Source organism: Pinus tabuliformis, chromosome Q (genome assembly GCF_031772625.1).
Source record: "Pinus tabuliformis cultivar Carrire ecotype Pingquan chromosome Q, CPIR1, whole genome shotgun sequence".
Lineage (NCBI taxonomy): Eukaryota > Viridiplantae > Streptophyta > Pinopsida > Pinales > Pinaceae > Pinus > Pinus tabuliformis.
This window is the reverse complement of record NC_142296.1, coordinates 1,348,313,024-1,348,331,416: the sequence shown is the minus strand read 5'-3', so window position 1 is coordinate 1,348,331,416 and position 18,393 is coordinate 1,348,313,024. Positions and strand designations below refer to the sequence as shown.

Genomic DNA, 18,393 nt, shown 5'->3' with positions numbered 1-18,393 from the left:
GACTCTAAGTCGGCCTCATTAAGGTTATTTGAGCCATATGAAGGGTATCTATAAGTGTGCCATCGACCTCATTGGAATGTTGTAGCCCAACATTTCCTTAGTCAAAATTTAAATTTTGAATAAGAAGCGAGGAAGGGTGCATAAGGATAGCCTTCTCTGGACATCGAGATTAAGGGTACATGGTCCCAATCCAAGGACACTGGAAATTTTGGTCACGGTGAAATGACGAGGATTACATTCATGGGATCACAACGTACTTTATCACGAGATCACAAAGACCCTCTCTGTCCTACCAGTCTTGATAGCCCCATACATTTCCCTCTTCCACCCTCCTCGAGAATTAAAAATGACCTCCCATTGATCCTTGCATTAAATTTTCCCACTAGCTGGAGGAGGAGCGGAGATCATAAATATGAGCAGATCAAGTGTGAAATGTGCAAGCATTGCAGTGGTGGTTTTGTTCTTATTGTGCGAAGCCTTGAGAATTGGGTGTGAGTAGCTATCGGTGGACTACTATCAAAAAACATGTCCACAAATGGAGAACATTGTTCAAGCTGAAATGATACAAAAGCATGTTGCCAATCCCACCATTGCTACAGGAACATTGTGCATCTTCCTTCATGATTTTTTTTTCTAAGGGTTGCGATGCTTCAGTGCTCATCAGCTCCACCCCGGATAACAAGGTGGAGAAAGACGCAAAAATAAATCTTTCATTGCTTGGAGACAGTTTCGATGCCATTTCTCGAGCAAAGACTTCTATTGAAGCCAAATGTCTGAGCATTATTTCCTGCATGGAACTTTTTTTCAAAAAGAAAAAATGGAACCTTCATTCATTAAAGTGTGAAAGTTTTACAATGGCATGGTACTTTATCCCTTGTAACAATTCAAAATATAGATATCAAGTGTTCACCAAAATCTGGGTGTGGCCAGAGTAGTGAAAAACAATGTTCACTTCCAGAAAACACAAAACAAGACCAACGAAGGATACACAACGACAATAAAAGAAATATGGTCTAAGAAACTAGACAATGGTAAAAACTGGTCCCATCAAGGGGAACAGTCCACATAATTTAAGACATCAATGGGGCAAAAACGCAAACCAGAATCATTCAGGAAAAACCCCAAAATTAGATCATAAAATAATCCTGTGACCACCCCCAGCCATCAACCTCCAACTCAAAGACCATGAAGTCGGGGGGAAGAGGAAGACCTCATTTAGAAAGAGCATTGGCCATAGAGTTTTGTTCCTGGTAAACATGCTGAAAGGAGACAGCGGAGAAGGATGCCAAGAGATCACGGGATTTCTCCATCCAGTTGCACAGCAAGGGGACCTCCAACGAGTATTTCCCTGAATCCAATTGATCACTGTCAGTGAGTCACCCACGATCAGAAGGTTGTCCATGTCCAGCCATGAGGAAACTTGCAGTGCACCCCATAATGCAATCAATTTCACTCTGCAGTTGTCGCCATCACCACCATGCCAATGAAAATGGTAACGAGTTGTGGGATCAAGAGAAAGGTAAACCCCACAGTTGCAAATGCCACTAGAGGCGGCCCCATCGAAATGGAAGATGGGGAAGATGTTTTCTAGGTCAACCAATGAGATAGTCCTTCCAAGTTCCAAGTGGAAATAGGGACCGACTTCTTGGTAGTATTCAACAATGTTCAAGGCCACAAGTTGGACAAGAGGTTGTTTGTCTTCGAAAATAAGCTTGTTTCGAGCGTGCCAGATGCCCCATAACACATATAGAGGGACAGTTTAGTATGCCTTAGCATGTAGAGACCAAGTAGAGAAACAATCCATAATCGAGTTAGAGTCACATGGAAAAGGGACACCAAGGAGTATGGAGACCTCCATCCAAACAGCTACAGCAAAAGAGCATTTTATAAATAGATGTGTGCAGTCCTCTGAATCCAACCCACACATGGGGCATCTACCGGGGCCCATGAAACCCTTCTTAATCAGTCGGTCCCAAGTAAGAATACGGTTATGTAGAGCCAACCATGAGAAGCACTTTATCTTAAGTGGGGCATTCCACTTCCACCATGTCACAGTAGTAGCAACAAATGATAGAGGTTGAGAACAAGAAGTGATATGAGCATAAACTTCATTGACAACAATGTAGTCGGACGCAACATGTCCACCCCACACAAGTCGATAAGAGCGCAGAGTGGGATGAATTCCATCCATGTGGAGAGAGCAACAGTATTCTTCCCATTCCCTGGCTAGGTGATTTGGTAGGCCAATCTGCCCAACATGTGGCCAAGCAGGAGCAGCATTTGGGAGATAGACCCTGTCCCAAAGATTGGCCAGCGTAGAGATCCCCTGTGTGTTCAGAAAATGTATCAAGGGGGTTGTAAGTATATGGCAGCCATTCATACCTTTGATGACATCTAGGTTGACAAGTATTTTACTACCATCCCCTACCAACCACCACAAATTGTTTCATAGCCATGGAATTTCCCGATGAAGACTATGCCAAATAATAGATGCACCAGGTGTAGGGGGCACCCCAATAACCACCCAATCCTCCATACCCGCCTGTGAAATGTATTTATTGAACATGATTTTCTGCCACAAGCCCCTAGCATAAAATATCCTCCAGAGGGATGAGGCAAGTAGAGAAATATTGAAGCTGCATGAATCAAGGAGTCCCCAGCCACCAAAGTTGATAGGTTTCAATATTGTACTTAAACTGACTAGGTGTATATTTTTTTCCTTTGTGCCTGACAATAAGAACTTGGAAATGATATTGTCAATTTGGTGGATGATGGACTGGGGAATATGAAAGAGATGCATCCAAAATACCGGGATGCTCTATAGTACAACTTTGATCAGGGTATCCCTGTTGGAAATAATACTGAGAGGGGGGGTGAATCAGTATTATCAAATTCTTTTCAATATGACTTCCAGATTTATACTTTAATTTATTCTTCAGATATTGATCATTAATTTGTATGTCAGTACCATATAATAATGAACAAGAACCAGAAAAATAGATAAGCACACCAAAGAACACTAGATATAAGGTGGAAACCCAATGTGGGTGAAAACCACCTGCTGCAATATGTCTCTATCTTCTTTCAATTAGAAACTTCTTTTACAAGGATTTTGTACTGGTGCAGTCCTTTACTAGTACGCAGGCTACAACCTGCAGAGAGCTACAACTCTCTCTCGTTTTCCAGTCTCTCCTGGAAGGGAGCTACAACCCCCTTTGCTCTTCTACTTCTTTAAGGACCATGTTTCATTAATTTTCAGATTGGATCCAAGAAGATCAAATAATCATCAAGTACATGCAAATAACCCAATCTCCTTATACAACCAATGAATCACCCAACTACTCAGAATGCTGTAAACAGAAAAGTAATACCAGAAATCTAAACCCAGAACTCTGCAACAATAGATAAAAGACAGCCAATAAATGTTTCAAGACAGGTCCACAACTTCACCAATATAAACCTGCGGATATCCACAGCCTTTCTGCTCCTGAACTGCGCAGATCCGCACTGTATCCTTCTGCTGCTCTGCGTACCAACACAACTTCCCTTTCTGCTGAACTGCGTACCTCAACTCAGATACACACTGCACTATGTGTCAGACCGCGTACCTCCGCACTGTTCCTTCTGTGCCTCTGCGTATCTCCGCAATTTGCTTTCTTCTGCACTGCATACCTCGCACTGCGCCTTCTGATGCGCTGCGTACCCCCGCACTGCGTCTTCTCCTGCACTATGTATCCCCGCACCTACGCCGTGGATCGCCTGCGAACCTCTGATTAGGGCCAAATTAACAGTCCTCCAATGTGCCACAGTCAGTCAGATCCACGGATCTGATCATGCGCCCGAGAGTTGACGACTTATCAATAGATTCACCTTAAGATTTCTCCTTGATTTAGATCTTAGATTTGTAAAACCAAACACCCAAAATTTCAGATCTTAAGATATTCAATTTTCACAAGTGTCTAGCCAAGTGATCTCCTTCCCCTTTTTATAGTCAAACCCTTATCCACACCAAGGGACAAAACCATCAAAAACCAATACAAGGGATCCAAACCGAGGTTCAATAAATTAGATCCTATACCACGGGCCAAAACCATATGATCGTAAAAGACGGGCTAAAAACCAAGGGCCAAACATAGGATACCCCACGTGAGCGCACTTCTCTGCATTGGAGTGAGTGAACTGGGGGACCGCACCTTATGAATTGTGAACCTGCGGGTATGTCCACACTCCCTGGATGGTGAACCTGCGGGTCCGCACCTTTTGAACGATGCACCTGCGAACCTCTTATTTTCCATCATTTTAAGAGCCTAAAAAGAGTTTTGCCACTTGAGTGAGTTGCCAGCAAGTACAACACCTGTACCATAGAGCCAAACCAGAATCATAATGCCAACAATCTCCCCCTTTGGACTTGATGGCAACCTCAAGATCCTCATCATCATTCTCCCCCTTTGACATCAAGGGCAAAGGGTTATGCTCCCCCTGAGACCATGCTTAAATCTTTAATCATGCTCCCCCTGACGATAAACTAGATCTACAAACCATAATCCACCATAAACCATAAGAGAAAGAGACATATTGCAGCAGCATCCATGATCTCCTCATGTGCTACCATAATGCCAACAATGCATTATATGTGCTCCCCCTGAACCTGTGCCATTCGATCTTCGACCAATCCATAAGCCAACAAATGTACGCGTATACCCCATATGAACCTTGCGTACAACCAACAATCTCTGAAACAGATGATTAACAACAAGATGATACATCAACAACCCCCAGCTTTTGCCTAAGGTATTCAAAGGTCTCCTTGGGCAATGGTTTGGTGAGTATATCAGCAACTTGTTCCTTAGAAGGAACATACTCCAACTTGACCTTTTGTTCAAGCACTTGTTCCCTGAGAAAGTGATACTTGATCGGTATGTGCTTGGTCTTTGAATGCATGACTGGGTTCTTTGAAATGCTGATTGCACTTGTATTATCACATAAGATGGAGATAGGTGGAGTACAAGTGATTTGAAAATCCTGCAAGGTCTGCATCATCCAAAGGAGTTGAGTGCAGCAAGATGCAGCAGCCACATATTTCGCTTCAGCTGTAGATAAAGCAATCGAACTCTATTTCTTGCTGAACCAAGATACTAATCTGGAACCCATAAAGAATGCACCACCACTTGTGCTCTTCCTGTCATCCACGCTTCCGGCCCAATCTGCATCTGTATAAGCATGAAGTGTGAGATCTGTATCTCTAGGATACCATAAGCCATAGTTTTGAGTTCCTTGAAGGTATTTGAAAATTATCTTCACTACCTGAAGATGAGTTTCCTTTGGATTTGCCTGAAATCTTCCAACTATTCCCACTGCATGCATGATGTCTGGTCGGGTACCTATTAAATAAAGTAGACTTCCAATCATAGATTTGTAGGTTGGTTGATGCACTGCTGCTGATTCATCATTTGCACTGAGGCTACACCCTGTGACCATGGGGGTACATACTAGTTTTGCATCTTCCATGCCATATTTCTTCCAAATCTGCTTGAGATACTTGGTTTGAGACAAGAAGATCCCACCTTCATTTTGTTGGATTTGCAATCCAAGAAAATATGTCAGTTCTCCAAGCAAAGACATTTCGAATTCTTTCTGCATTACCAAGGCAAAGCTTTGACTCATAGCTTCTTCATTGCTGCCAAAGATAATATCATCTACATACACAACAAGTATTAGTAATTTGTCATTTTCAATTTTTATGTAAAGATTGCTATTTGCTAATCCCTTTGAAAAACCTTGTTGATGAAGATATTTGTCCAAACGGTAGTACCAAGCTCTTGGAGCCTATTTAAGACCATAGAGAGCCTTCTTTAGTCTGCATACAAGATTTGGATAATTCCCAAGGATGAAACCATCTGGTTGCTCAATGCACACTTCTTCTTCTAAGTCCCCATTCAGAAAGGCTGATTTCACGTCCATTTGAAAAACTTTGAACTTCTGAAAGCTTGAGAGAGCAAGGAACATTCGGATGGCCTCAAGTCTAGCAATGGGAGCAAAAGTTTCTTCAAAGTCTATTCCTTCTTGTTGAGCATACCCTTTACACACAAGTCTGGCCTTGTTTCTAATTACTTCTCCATTTTCATTCAACTTATTTTTGAAGATCCATTTTGTCCCTATGACATTCTTATCTTTTGGTCTAGGAACCAACTCCCAAGTGTTGTTCTTTTTTATCTTCTCAAGTTCTTCATCCATCGCCTTGACCCAGTATTCATCTTTGCATGCCTCTCTTACATTTTGTGGTTCAGTGGAGGAGAGCAATGCCAAATAGCTTGAGGCTTCTGTAATTGTTCTTCTTGTTTGTACACCTACTTCTTTCTGCCCCAAAATCTGAGATTCTGGATGATTCTTTTGAACGTACCTGGATGGAGTCTTCTCTTCTATCCTTATTTGCTCCTCAGGTGCCTCTTGAGGTTCTTCTTCATCATTTGTCTGATTTGGAGAGTAGTCTTCATCCTCTTCGATATTTTCATGATTTACTTGCCTAGGGATGTATCCTTTTTCATCAACCACTACATCAATGCTGTCAACAATTCTTCCAAGTCTTTTATTGTAACACTTATATGCTTTGTTGTGGGGAGAATAACCAAGGAGAATGCCTTCATCTGCTCTAGGTTCAAGTTTGCCAAGCTGTTCATCAGTGTTCTTAATATAGCATTTGCTCCCAAAAATTTTGAAATGCTTTACCGAAGGAGTCTCACCATACCAGAGCTCATGAGGAGTTTGAGTGTTGTTCACTCGGACATTTGTTTTGTTGAGAATAACAACCGCAGCAAATGCAGCTTCACCCTAGAAGGTTGCAGGAGTCCCAGACTCATCAAGCATAGCACGAGCCATTTGTTGGACCGTTCTGTTCATCCTTTCCACCACTCCATTTTGCTGAGGAGTCCTAGCTATAGAGAATTCCCTTCTTATTCCATGTTCTTCACAGAAATCAAAAAATTCATTTGAGGTAAACTCCCCACCTCTGTCGGACCTGAGGCACTTAATTTTGTGATCTGATTCGTTTTCAGCCAAGGCTTTGAAAGATTTGAATTTTTCGAATGCTTCGTCCTTGTGTTTCATAAGTCCCAACCAAACCATCCTGGAGAAGTCGTCAATGAATAATATAAAGTATTCTTCTCCTCGAGGTGACCTTGTCCTAAATGGACCACATACATCTGTATGGACTAGTTCAAGAGGCCTGCTGGCTGATCCTTCCTTCTCAGGGAAGTTAGTTCTGGTTTGCTTCCCAAATTGACATGATTTGCATATGGTGTTGTCTGGAATTTTGATATCTGAAAGACCATGAACTGCCTGGTATTTGCATGCTTTCCTTATTTGTGAAAAGCTTAGATGCCCCAACCTCTGGTGCCATAACCAATGTTCATCATCTTTGCTCAAATAACATTGTTGTTGTCCTTCTTCAAATAATAGATTATTTGGAGTTCTTCTGCCTTTGATCACTGTTTTTCCTGTATCAAGATCACGAATGCTACATCCATTTGATCGAAATATTACATCGGTTCCTTGATCGCACATCTGACTGACACTCAGTAGATTATGCTTCAAGCCATCAACATACAAAAACATTTCCAGCTTTGACCTTTTCTTTCAAATGAGTAGTGCCTTTTCCTTTTATGGCTGCAAGGGTATCATTTCCAAAAGAAACTTTCTTACCCGTTTCTAATGCAGTATATGATTCAAGTTTTTCTTTATCACCTGTCATATGCTTCGAACATCCATTGTCGATGTACCATAGATTTTCCTGTCCTTCTGCATAAAAAGCTATCCCACATCTTTCTGGTTGTGGTTCCTTTATTCTCCATGTTCGGGTGCTTGAGGCTTATTCCTTTGTCTGTCGAAACCTGCTCCTGCATTCAGAATCTTCATGACCAAAGTTATTACAAATAGAACATTCAATTTCATTTTCAAGGGCCGAAAAATTGTTATAGGTCCTTTTCGTAATCCCGGTCATACTTCTTTGTTTTTGAGCTTCTCTAGTCATTATTATCTTATAGGCAACACATTGAGCTGCTTTGTGACCAAATTTATGGCAAGAGAAACATTGGCCATTGAAGAAACTTCTGCGATTATCAAATCTACCAGCCAAATGATTGTAATTTCTATTGTCATCCATTCTTGAAGCAAATTGAGAAGTTTTTACCTGTGGCTGGTTGTGGCTTTTGTTCACCCTTAAGATGGATTGCCCCTGGTTTACCTGGTAGTCTCTGTTTGTTCTTGATGTAATTCATCCATGCTTTACCTGATGATCTCCATTGGGCTTTTGCTCATTCCTCCTTGCTGCATCAAGATAACTCTTTGAGGTGGATGCTTGAGATGTTTCTCCATTATAACCTAGACATGTCTTGATTAGTGGAGAACGTTGTACATTGATAATCTCATCCAGAGTTTCAGATCCTTTAACAAACTTAAGATTAAGAACCTTTGTTTTCTCAATTTCTTTTCTAAGGCCAACAATTTCACATTCTAACTTCTCAAGAGATTTTTCTTTTTCATCAAGTTGAAATTGCAAAGTATCAATGATCACATTCTTTTCTTCTAAACATGTCTTGAGTCTAGAAATCTCTTTATAAAAGTCATCCACATCTATAGCATCCATGTAATCATCACCTTCAAAGGCCATTAAAAGTTTATAATCATTACCTCGTTCACCTTCGTCACTATTAGATAGGCCATCACTGTCTTCATGAGTGTAGTAACTTTTCTTAGTTGCATTCTGTTTCTTGTTCCATCTAACAGGTTCTTTTCCTTTGTCAATCTTATCCTTGTGAGGACATTTGGCAGCATAGTGACCGACTCTTCCACAAGCAAAGCATTTGAAAGGTAACTTACCTCGGAACCGTCCAGTACCCCATTGAAGATTTCTGACAAAATTTTATTCTTCTTCTTCTTCTGACACGTGTCCTGACTCGTAGTACTCGCCTTTGCCTAAAGCCTTGAAGGCAGCTTCTCTCCTGTCTGATGGACCTCCTTTCCTCATTTCATAAGCAGTTAGAATTCCATGCAGCTGTGACATTTTAAGGCTTTGTAGATTCTCTTTTTCTTCTATAGCAGAAACTTTAGATTCAAACATAGGGGACAAAGTTATTAGAACTTTTTCAACCACAACAGCCTCTTTTATTTCTTCACCCAAAATTTTCATACAATTAACAATCTCATCTACACAAAGAAAATAGTTAGCCACACTTTCATCATTATACATCCTGAGATTTTCATACTGAATCCTGAGGGTTTGAAGTTTTGCTCTTTTTACCTTATCATCTCCTTCATAACTCAGAACAATCTTGTCCCATATCTCTTTTGCAGATTTAAACTGCATTACCTTGACAAATTCTGATTGAGATAGGCATCCTAATAGAGTATTGACCGCCTTTGCATTTCTTTCATATTTCTTCTTCTCAGCCGGATTTGTAGGAGTTGCTGAAGGAAAAGTATACCCTGTATCTATGATATCCCAGACTTCTATACCAAGAGATTGAAGATAGGCAGTAACTCTTACCTTCCAATAAACGAAGTTTGTCCCATCAAAAATCGGTGGCCTGATTGATGCTTCCCTCTCGTAGTTGCTCATGATGCAAGATCTTTCTTCAAGCGATCAAGCTTCTTCTGAAGAACCTGCTCTGATACCAATTGTTGGAAATAATACTGAGAGGGGGGGGGGGGGGTGAATCAGTATTATCAAATTCTTTTCAATATGCCTTCCAGATTTATACTTTAATTTATTCTTCAGATATTGATCATTAATTTGTATGTCAGTACCATATAATAATGAACAAGAACCAGAAAAATAGATAAGCACACCAAAGAACACCAGATATAAGGTGGAAACCCAATGTGGGTGAAAACCAGCTACTGCAATATGTCTCTATCTTCTTTCAATTAGAAACTTCTTTTACAAGGATTTTGTACTGGTGCAATCATTTACCAGTACGCAGGCTACAACCTGCAGAGAGCTACAACTCTCTCTCGTTTTCCAGTCTCTCCTGGAAGGGAGCTACAACCCCCTTTGCTCTTCTACTTCTTTAAGGACCACGTTTCATTAATTTTCAGACTGGATCCAAGAAGATCAAATAATCATCAAGTACATGCAAATCACCCAATCTCCTTATACAACCAATGAATCACCCAACTACTCAGAATGCTGTAAACAGAAAAGTAATACCAGAAATCTAAACCCAGAACTCTGCAAAAATAGATAAAAGACAGCCAATAAATGTTTCAAGACAGGTCCGCAACTTCACCAATATAAACCTGCGGATATTCGCAGCCTTTCTGTGCCTGAACTGCGCAGATCCGCATTGTATCCTTCTGTTGTTCTGCGTACCAACGCACCTTCCCTTTCTACTGAACTGCGTACCTCAACTCAGATACGCACTGCACTGTGTGTCAGACCACGTACCTCTGCACTGTTCCTTCTATGCCTTTGCGTATCTCCGCAATTTGCTTTCTTCTGCACTGCGTACCTCGCACTGCGCCTTCTGATGCGTTGCGTTCCCCCGCACTGCGTCTTCTCCTGCACTGCGTACCCCTGCACCTACGCCATGGATCGCCTACGAACCTCTAATTAGGGCCAAATTAACAGTCCTCCAATGTGCCACAGTCAGTCAAATCCACAGATCTGATCATGTGCCCGAGAGTTCACGACTTATCAATAGATTCACCTTAAGATTTCTCCTTGATTTAGATCTTAGCTTTGTAAAACCAAACACCCAAAATTTCAGATCTTAAGATATTCAATTTTCACAAGTGTCTAGCCAAGTGATCTCCTTCCCATTTTTAAAGTCAAACCCTTATCCACACCATGGGACAAAATCATCAAAAACCAATACAAGGGATCCAAACCGGGGTTCAATAAATTAGATCCTAGACCACGGGCCAAAACCATAGGATCGTAAAAGACGGGCTAAAAACCAAGGGCCAAACATAGGATACCCCACGTGAGCGCGCTTCTCTGCATTGGAGTGAGTGAAGTGGGGGACCGCACCTTATGAACTGTGAACCTGCGGGTATGTCCGCACTCCCTGGACGGCGAACCTGCAGGTCCGCACCTTTTGAACAATGCACCTGCGAACCTCTTATTTTCCATCATTTTAAGAGCCTAAAAAGAGTTTTGCCACTTGAGTGAGTTGCCATCAAGTACAACACCTATACCATAGAGCCAAACCAGAATCATAATGCCAACAATCTCGACCTCCCAAGGTGAGCCAACGATGGTCCTAGCAAGTCAGCTTCTTTTTGAACTTTATAATAAGCCACTCCTAGTCATGGGAAAGGTGTTTGTTTGGTTTCAAAAAGCATCCCAGGTATTTGAAGCCATCTGTCATGGAGCGAATATTTATCCCAAATAATGTAGCTATAGCCAGAATTATATCCGAGCCTTGGTCATTAGTGATTAATTCAGTTTTGGAGGAATTGATGATTAATCCAGATGCCTTCCCAAATTTGTCAAATATCTTGTGAAATGTTTCCCATTCAGTGATCTCAGTGGCCCCAACACACAACACATCATCAACAAACATGAGGTGGGTCACCTCACAGTTTCTAGAGATTTTACAGCCAGTAATTTGACCAGATTCCTTCATGGTGATGATACTTCTACTGAGGGCATCCATGACCAGTATGAAAAGTAGTGGGGATAGAGCACAACCCTGCCTGAGTCCCTTGAAAACTTTAAAGAAATATGTAGGTTCGTCATTGATGAGGACCGCCATGGAAGTGGATTTAATGCAAGCCATGATCCACTATACATGAAAATGAAGGTATCCAATTTTGTATAAAATCATTGTGAGAAATTCCCAATCAACACAGTCGAATGCATGCTTGAGATCAATCTTCATGAGACAAGATTTTAGCTTCTTGGATTTCACTGAATGAATACACTCTTGAGCAATGGAAACGACATCCTGGATTCTCCTGTTAGACATGAAACCAAATTGCTCCGATGAAATATATGGTGAAATAATCTTCTTTATCATATTGGCTACGAGTTTAGACATCATTTTATATACATAATTGTAGAGAGAAATAGGTTGATATTCACATAAAAGTAAAGAGTTTTATTTCTTGGGAATTAAGGTAAGAAACGTAGAGTTGATGGCACCTGGAATATGTCCATGAATTCTGAAAATATCTGCCATTTTGACCAGCTCAAAGCCCATCAATTCGAAAAAATGTTGAAAAAGTTTGATGGGCCAGCCATCAGGGCCAGGGCTCTTGTCCTTGGCCATCTCCTTGATGGAATGTAGTAGCTCGTCTTCATTAATAGGAGTGTCCATAATTGCAATGTCATCCTCATTGAGCATCACCGGGAACAAGTCAACAAGATCCATTTTTTCTGTGATGAAGTCTGCTTCCCTATCCAAATATTGTTGTCTGAAATAAAGGAAGGATTCCATTTTTATATCTCCAGTATTGGATAGAGTATTTCTTGAATCATCTAGCATCGCCCAGATGGAATTTATTTGTCTCCGCTTGGACACAGCATGGTGAAAACAACTTGTATTGTGGTCTCCACCTTTAATCCATGCTAGTCTACTTTTCTATCTCCACTCCTTTTCCTGAAGTTTGAGTATTTTGTCCCGCTTGAGTGCCAAATCCAATATTGCATGTTGCTGCTATATAGAGAAATAATATGGAATAATTGGATCTGAGAGGAGAGAAATTTTGACTTCAATAGAATGAAGCTCCTTTTTCACGTTGGATTGACGATTGTATATCCAAATTGACTTTAGATTTAAGCTGCATTAGCTTGTTCTGAACCCGCATAATAGGATTGTTTGTAGCATCAGCGACATGAGCACACCATGATTGATGGACTAAGGACTGGAAGTTTGGGTCATTTATCCACATTGAGTTGAATTTGAAAGGTAGATTCAGATGGTCCAGTTCATTGCACCATTCAAGTATTATGGCATCATGGTCAGAGATGTCCGAGAAAAACGATCATGAGTGTATCTGGTTCATCCAGTGGCATGTCTAGGAGTCCACAAAGAATTTATCTATTCTTTTTGAAATACCATCAACCCTGGAATGCTCATTTCTCCAAGTTGGACATAGAGAGTTTGGTGATAGAATAGATCTTTGAAATGACCAACCAAGGGGTCTAGTTTTACCTTTTGTCCCCAGCATTCCATAGACTCCATCATGAAATTGAGATCACCTGCAATGATCAAAGGTTTGATGTCAAGTAGCCCAGATGTATCATCCATATCCCAGAATGTTTTGTGGTTGGAGTATGGGGCGTAAATGTTCATAATTTGAATCCTATGTGGGGATCCTCTGTGGTAGCCAAACAAGATAATGCCCATGCATGACCTGAAAGCTTGTAAGTTGTAAATGGATGGGTCCCAAATTGCAGCTAATCCACCAGAGTTGCCTTGAGAGCTGGTAGCACAGTCGTGCCAATTGGGACACATCCGAAGAAGTATCTCTATCGCCATTTCCTTGGTCATCATTGTTTCCTGGAGTAGCACAATGGAGGGTTCTTTTGATCTAATACCGTGTTCCAAGGATCTTCTAGTTTGGGCAGATCCTAGGCCCTTAACATTCAGTGACATGATTTTCATTAGGGGAGGGTGGTGTCGAGAAATGTTACTCTAAGGTCTCAAAAATGTGAGACCTCGATAGAATCATTAGATCCATTTGACGGTCCAGGATCAAATGATGGGTATAATTATTATTCCATGGTCTCTGCAAATATGTTGTTAAGGTCAGCACCCAGTGCACCACAAAGGGAAAGGATTTTGTATCTAGTCCCTTTCTGTTTTTACCAGATTGTCCCAAGCCAATGTTCCCCTCTTCCTCCAAATATTCAACGCATCTACATGCTCTTAAACAGTCAAACAAAGCAATTCAATCAGAACTAACTTGTAGTGAGAAGGGAAACTAACTGTAACTGATCTAACAGTGACATTGTTCATGCAAAATACAAAGAAAACCCAGATGGGTGGGCCCGACCACACCTAGGGGCTAACTAACTTACAGTAACGAGAAGATTTCGAACACAATCAACGTATTAACATCAACACTCCATCAACGCATTCAATCGAAATTCAGAGCAAGAGCATTATCAATATCTTCAATTGAAAACTAGTCACAATTACACAGTAATTACTTCAAGGTTTGAGCACTGCCCCCTTTCCTATGCTTGCTGCTATGCTTTTATACATGTTGTAGATTAATAACAAACAAATTCATGCCGTGTTTGAATTCTCTAGATGGCCTTCAAATATCTAATGGCTGATGTTGATGTTGATCAATGCAGGGATGGAGTGTAGGTTTCAACCTCGTACAGAAATTACTTGCATACGAATTCTAAAACACAGAAAATAAACAATGCAAGAGCATAACACATAAAACACATATACACAGAGATTTTCCCTTGGATCTCAAAACCGGGACTACCAGCTTGATTTTTCATTATGTTCCTTTCAATGTTACAATACATATTTATACATGCCGAAGCATCCAATACCATGGACCAAAAACCATCGTGTCCAATACCATGGACCGAAAACCATTGCGTCCAAAAAAAACATGTGCGAAAATCATGCACAAAACCATAGGTGGGTCCGCCCAACCTAACATAGGTTCCAAAACCAAAATTTTCTGGGGCGCTGCCCCGGACCCCATAAAGTGGGGTTACGGGTGCCCCTCAAACCCCATATGACCTCCCCCCCTCTAACCCCTGGTTAACTACGTGGGCTAGTCATGGAAAGAATATAACACAACCCAACATTCTCCCACTTGTTGTTTTCTTTCCACAGGGGGCCATAAGAGAGCTTAGTTATTTATCCAGCCCTGCAACGCCCATTGTTTCTCTACACCAAGAGAACTTCTCAGAGCTCACAGATTTTGTCAATCCATCTGCAGTATTCTTCAAAGTGTCCACCTTTACCAGCAACATCTTTTTGTCTTCTATCATATCCCTCACAAAGTGATACTGAACATCAATGTGCTTTGTATTTGAATGGTATGCAGGGTTCTTTGCCAAGAAAATTGCACTTTGGCTGTCATAGTTTATCCTTATAGCTTCCTATACTAACTCCATACTTGAACACGATCTCTGCAACCAAACTGCTTCGTTGCTTGCATGATTTGCTGCCATGTATTCTACCTCTGTAGTTGATAGTGCCACTACAGATTATTTCTTACTCATCCAACTGACTGCACCTCCAAATAGGTTAAACACATACCCACTTGTAGATCTTGTCTGATCCAGATCTCCAGCCCAGTTTGCATCAATAAAGCCACGAATATCCAACACTCTATCCAATCCTAGTCTTCCTTGGTAGCACAAACCATAATCACTAGTGCCACGCAAATACCTGAAAACCCGCTTCACTGTTGTCCAATGCTCCTGCCCTGGTTTTGACATAAACCTGCTCAATACTCCCACTGCATGTGCAATGTCTAGTCTAGTATAGACCATTGCATACATCAGGCTGCCGACTGCACTTGCATATGGATCACGGGGCATGTCCTCTTCCTCTTCTTGTGTCTTGGGACACTGTTTAGCAGATAACCTCACACCTACAAGAATAGGAACCTTCACTGGTTTACTATCCTGCATACTAAACCTTTGCAATATTGTCTCGACATACTTCCTCTGGTTTAACCAAAGCTTCCTCTTTTCCCGATCTCTTTTAATTTCCATGCCCAAAATATAGTTTGCAGCACCAAGATCTTTCATGTCGAATTTGGAGGAAAATCGGGTCTTCAAATCCTAGATAATTTCTTTGTCATTTCCAACCAGCAACATATCATCCACATACAAGACCAGATAAATAACACGGTCACTAATTAATTTAAAATACACACAGTGATCTGCTTTGCTTCTAGTGAAGCCAAGTCCCCGTATAAATGTATCAAATTTCAGATACCACATCCTTGGTGATTGTTTTAACCCATACAGAGACTTCTTTAACTTGCATACTAGTTCTTTCTTACCCTTCACCGCAAAGCCTTCAGGTTGCTTCATGTAGATCTCCTCTTCCAAATACCCGTGAATAAATGTTGTCTTCACATCCATCTGTTCTACCTCAAAATCAAAAGCAGCAGCAACAGATAAAAGTAATCTAATAGAAGTTACATTGGCAACAGGAGAAAAAATATCACCAAAATCAATTCCCGGCACCTGGGAATAACCTTTTGCTACCAACCGAGCTTTGTATTTCTCCACTTTTCCTTCTGCATTTGTCTTCTTTTTAAACACGTATTTTCTACCAATGGGTTTCCTCCCAGCCGGAAACTCCATCAGATCCCAAGCCTCATTTTTGTGCAAAGATGCCATTTCATCAACCATGGCCTCTTTCCAGAGTTTTCCATCCTCTGAATCCACTGCTTCCTTCACAGTTCTGGGATCATCATCAGTAACAGACAAAGCAAAATTTGAACAGAAATCATATGGACTATATCTCTCTGGCTGCCTTCTTTCTTGAACTGATCTTCTCACAGCCGGAGTTTGTGGCTTTTCATCTTCTAATTCCTCCTCTGCTGTAGAGTCTTATTCTTCCTCCTTTAGCTCAAACTATATCTTCTCAGGGTCTTTTGGTTGGACTTCATGTTTAATAACATCTTTCATCTCTCTAAACACCACATCTCGACTGTACACAACCTTCCTTGTTACTAGGTTCCAAAGTTTATAACCCTTTAAACCATCCTTATACCCAATAAAGATGCACTTTTCAGATTTACTATCCAACTTGGTTTGTTTTCCTTTGGAACATGTACATATGCATCACATCCAAATACCCTTAGATGTGCAAGAGAGGGTTTCTTACCAGTCCATACCTCATGTGGAGTCTTATCCTCCAACGCTGATGAAGGTGACCTGTTGACCAGGTAACATGCAGTATCCACCGCCTCTGCCCAGAATTCCTGTCCTAACCTGGCACCACTGAGCATGCTTCTTGCCCTTTCCATCAACATCTTGTTCATTCTTTCTGTAACTCCATTTTGTTGAGGTGTATATGGAATAGTCTTCTTCTGTGCTATACCACACTTCTTACAGAATTCTTCAAATTCCTTGTTGCAAAACTCTCCACCATTATCTGTCCTCAACACCTTTATCTTCTTCTCTATCTTATTTTCCATGAGAGCCTTAAATTCTTTAAACCTATCAAAGACTTCAGATTTCTTCTTAAGGAAATATATCCATGTATTCCTTGAGAATTCATCAATAAATGATACATAGTACACAGACTTACCCGGTGATGGAACCTTCACAGTTCCAAACACATCACTGTGCACAAGCTCTAATATCTGTTTCGCCCTCTTACCACCAGAGAGGAAACTCACCCGATTCTGCTTCTCATATACACAATTTTCACAGAAATCAAAATGGAGAGATCTATTACTCATATACACAATTTTCTACCATACCTTTACCATGAAATATTCGAAGGCCTTTCTCTTCAATATGTCCAAGCCTTTGATGCCACATCATGGTCTTCTCTTGAGAGATCACTAGATTTTCTGCTCCACTTTCAAGAACCACAGAACTGTTGCACCCATCAACAATCGTGATACCTTGCAGCTTGTATAGAGTTCCAATCCAAACTCCCCGCATCAATACCGGTGCTCCCCAAACCATCTTGCAGGTATCCTTCTCAAACACTGTTTTTACACCTGCATCATCCAGCTTGCTTACAGAAATTAGATTTCTAGCCAATGCAAGAATATGAAGAACACCCGGAAGTGTTCTAACTCTTCCACCTTGCAACTTCAACTTTACCTTTCTGCGACTAATGATTTTAGCCTTCCTATCATCCCCCAAGAATACATCACCACCATCATATTTCTCATACTCGCAGAACCACTCTCTATGGGGTGTGAAGTGAAAGGATGCACCTGAGTCAATCAACCACGCCTCGTGATCTACATGTGTACTTGAAGAAGCCAAGTACACATCCCCACCTTCATATGAGGTGGTTTTCGCCTCTGCAGAAGGAGCCTCATCAGATCCCTTTCCTTTGTCAATAGCTTTAGATTTACAGTCCCTTTTTAAGTGGCCTTCCTTTCCGCATTTCCAGCACACCACCTTTACAGGTTTTCCTGGAGATTTAAATCTCCCACTCGATGACTTATTTTTGTTTCTGTTCTGGGACTGTCCTCATACAGACAAGGCATCACCATTCTGTCTCTCCATATTTTTCCGTCTCATCTCCTCCGTCAGCAAGGCTGAGACTATTTCATCAAACTGCAAGGCAATTCCATTGCTACCTATTGCAATAACTAGACTATCCCACAAATCTGGTAGAGAACAAAACAAACTGATGCACTTATCTTCATCTGAAATTTTAATATCAACAGATGCTAACTGACTTACCACAGTATTAAATGCATTCAGAT

The 18,393-nt window shown here is 41.0% G+C and overlaps 1 pseudogene; it reads left to right on the top strand.

The window, feature by feature from the left end:
- The first annotated feature begins 412 nt into the window (after window positions 1-412).
- Window positions 413-18,393, top strand: part of LOC149224884 (peroxidase 6 pseudogene) — a 52,233-nt pseudogene continuing 34,252 nt past the window's right edge.